We start from the raw sequence: 3,279 nt of genomic DNA, 5'->3' as shown, positions 1-3,279 counted from the left end.
GAAGTAACAAGCTGATTCTCCTCGTTTTCCTGCCTGCATTTTCCCTTCTTGATTTTTTTAGTACCAAGGTAATATTTCATATCAGGGGAGAAATGCACCAGAATATAAACATGAAAAGGAAAAAAAAGGGCATCAAACCAAGGGTGACTTTCTGTGTCTGCATTTCAGATTCACCTTGCCAATTATTTCAGACCCAGGAAACTCAGAGACACGAAGTTCGCCTACTTCTACATTATTTTCCCTTCAGTTGTCAGGATGTCAGACAACATGAAAATAAACACAATATACATACATATATATATATGCAATATTTTATGTAGTTAATGGTTTATTTGTTCAACATTTGCTAAATCAAACAGCTGTAGAAAAATACCTGCCTTGTGATTTTGCTTTCTTTCTCTACTCTGCAGTTGAAAACCTAACGAGAAATACTACTAGTTCTGAGGCTTTTAGTTGACATACTTTGGTGGACTGGTTTAAGAGCTTTGACATTTTTCTGTCTAGCCCAGGGGCACTGATCTATGAAACAAACTTTGCTTAAGAAATACACATACACAGTACAATTAGTTTACGTGAGCGCTAGAAGGCATTAAATTTAACAAATGATACGTAGATAATGGTCCATATTATCTATAGATCTATTCAGATCAATTGTATCTAATTGTCTATCTTTTACTATAAAGATTCATGTACTTTTTCCTCTGTCAGTATTGAAGGTGAATATACAAGTTTTAAGGAAGAAATAGTACCCCTCTCCAGTGGTAGCTGGTCATCAGAGCAATAGTACACTGAAATGATACCTCTGGGATTTCTCAACATAGCAGCTCAGTATATAGAAAAATATTCAAAACATGTTTCTGTAAACATTTAAATAATTTTTAAATATTATACCACAAGTATCTGAATGATAATTTTATATTTGAGAAAAAGAAGAACTTCAAAGATTTTACAGACAAGCCTCTTCCTTTGACATAAGAGAAACAAGGCTCTGAGAGATGAAATGACCTGTCCAAGGTCAAACCTTGAGCTCCTGAAGGAGCCGAAAATAGAAAACAAAGACTTCTGGTATGAGATGGATTCATCAGGCTAACTCCTGTTGAGATGTCAGAATGTTTTCATTGTCTTTTAAAAATCTTACTTTATTCCCAGCAGTTTATGTTTATAAAAGCAGTCTTTAATGGATTATTTCCTCACCAACTCTCTGAAATACAAACTTTATTTGCAAACTGCAGGATTTTCTCTTAAATAAAAAAGGTACTTTCTGTTGAAGACTTAAGGGTTTTGTACATTATGAAAGAGCAACTTCGCCCTTAGGCGTCCTGCGTCCACCGATTCCTCATTTCTGGTAGCCGCATTCTTGGCTGGCGTCAGAAAAATGGCTACAAACTTCCTAGTATATGAAAAGATCTGGCTCGACAAATTCAAATATGAAGATACAGAAAGGAAATTCTACGAGCAGATGAATGGGCCTGTGGCCAACGTCTCCCGCCAGAGCTCGGCCCCAGCGAAGACCACAGCGAGTTCGTCCTCCCGATGGCCAGCCTGGAAGTGGAGAACCAGAGCCTGCGCGGCGTGGTGCAGGAGCTGCAGCAGGCCGTCTCCAACCTGGAGGCTCGGCTGAACATGCCAGAGAAGAGAGAAGAGCTCGCCTGGCCATGGTCCACAGTCCCGCAGACGCAGCACGTGTCTCCCATGCGCCAAATGGAGCGCCCCCCGCCACCCCGCTAACTACGCCCCAGGCCAAGAAGCAGAGGATAACGAGGACCATGACATTGATCTGTTGGCAGCGACAATAAGGAGGAAGACAAGGAGGCAAGGCGGCTGCGGGAGGAGTGGCTGCGGCTGTACGCCAAGAAGGCCAAGAATCCCTCGCTCGTGGCCAAGTCCTCCATCCTGCTGGACATCAAGCCTTGGGACAATGAGACGGACATGACCCAGCTGGAGGCATGAGTGCGCTCCATCCAGCTGGATGGGCTGGTGAGCGGGGCCTCCAAGCTGGTGCCCGTGGGCTATGGTATCCAGAAGATGCAGATTCAGTGTGTGGTGGAGGACGACAAGGTGGGGACAGACTTGCTGGAGGAGGAGATCACCAAGTTTGAGGAGCATGTGCAGAGTGTCAACATCGCAGCTTTGAACAAGATCTGAACCCTGAATGTGTGTGTGAGGAGCTGCCACGATTAAAAACAGACCGGCAAAAACAAAACAAAACAAAACAAAAAAAAAGAAAAGAAAGTATAACTTCGAATTTGGAAATTTATTTTAGAAATTTAGAAATACTTGTTGGCTTATATGTCACCTGAAACTTAATTTGCCATTCAAGGTGTTCATTCATTTAGGAGCACTTCATTCATTTCAGAAGTTTAGACAGGTGCAATGTGTAATCCCAGCACTTCGGGAGGCTGAGGTGGGTGGATCACTTGAGCCCAGGAGTTAGAGATCAGCTTGGGCAACATGGACTCTCTCTCTACTAAAAATAGCCAGGCATGGTGGCTGCGCCTGTAGTCTCAATTACTTGGGAGGTTGAGGTGAGAGGATGGCTTGAGCTGGGAGGTGGAGGTTGCAGTGAGTGAGCTGAGATCGTTCCACTGCACTCCGGCGTAGGTGACAGAGTGAGACCCTGTCTCAAAAAAAAAAAAGAAAAGAAAACCAAAAAAACAAAGTTTACATTCACTAATGAAACATTGGTGTCTGTTTTTTTTCCCCTCTCCTTTTTATCGTCCAGTTTGTATTTGGTAACAAGTAGAAGATTAAAAACTTAGTTGGGGGGACAGATCTTTTAAAAATAAGAAAGCAAATGACTATTCATCTTCTTCAGGTGTTTTTATAAAAAATTTAGAGAAAGAGTCCCAAATATGTACTTCTGTCAACTGATTGGGGCTCATTGGCTTGATTTGTGTAGTAGTGTTCCTTTTTTTTTAAAAAAAGTGACCATCTTAACAAATATTATGTTTAATTTTGGAAGAGTATTTTGTTGATTCTGTAGGACATTTTGTCTAGTGATTTATCAGACACTAAGCAAATATTAATGCAAGTTAATTGAGAATATTGTCTGACACATTTTAGTGCTGCAAAATTTAAAATTTATTTTTAAAATGCATTTGTAGATGTAAATTTCTTACGATTTACTGAGAGTCTGTAGTGAGTCTAATAAACACTACAGATTTAAAGATCAAACCATAGGAGATCAACAAGACCATCAAAAGTTCCTCAACTAACAAATATATTAATTGATCTTCTTATGGCCCAATTTAATTGGTATTCTCTCTGTTATAGAGTAAG

At 40.6% G+C, this 3,279-nt stretch overlaps 1 pseudogene; it reads left to right on the top strand.

Moving 5' to 3' along the window:
• The first annotated feature begins 1,375 nt into the window (after nucleotides 1–1,375).
• On the top strand, nucleotides 1,376–2,145 carry LOC100457814 (elongation factor 1-delta-like; annotated as a pseudogene).
• Nucleotides 2,146–3,279: the final 1,134 nt, after the last annotated feature.

This window comes from Pongo abelii, chromosome 5 (assembly GCF_028885655.2).
Source record: "Pongo abelii isolate AG06213 chromosome 5, NHGRI_mPonAbe1-v2.0_pri, whole genome shotgun sequence".
Classification (NCBI taxonomy): Eukaryota; Metazoa; Chordata; class Mammalia; order Primates; family Hominidae; genus Pongo; species Pongo abelii.
Note: the sequence above shows the minus strand (reverse complement) of the source record. Positions and strands in the feature narration are given on the sequence as shown.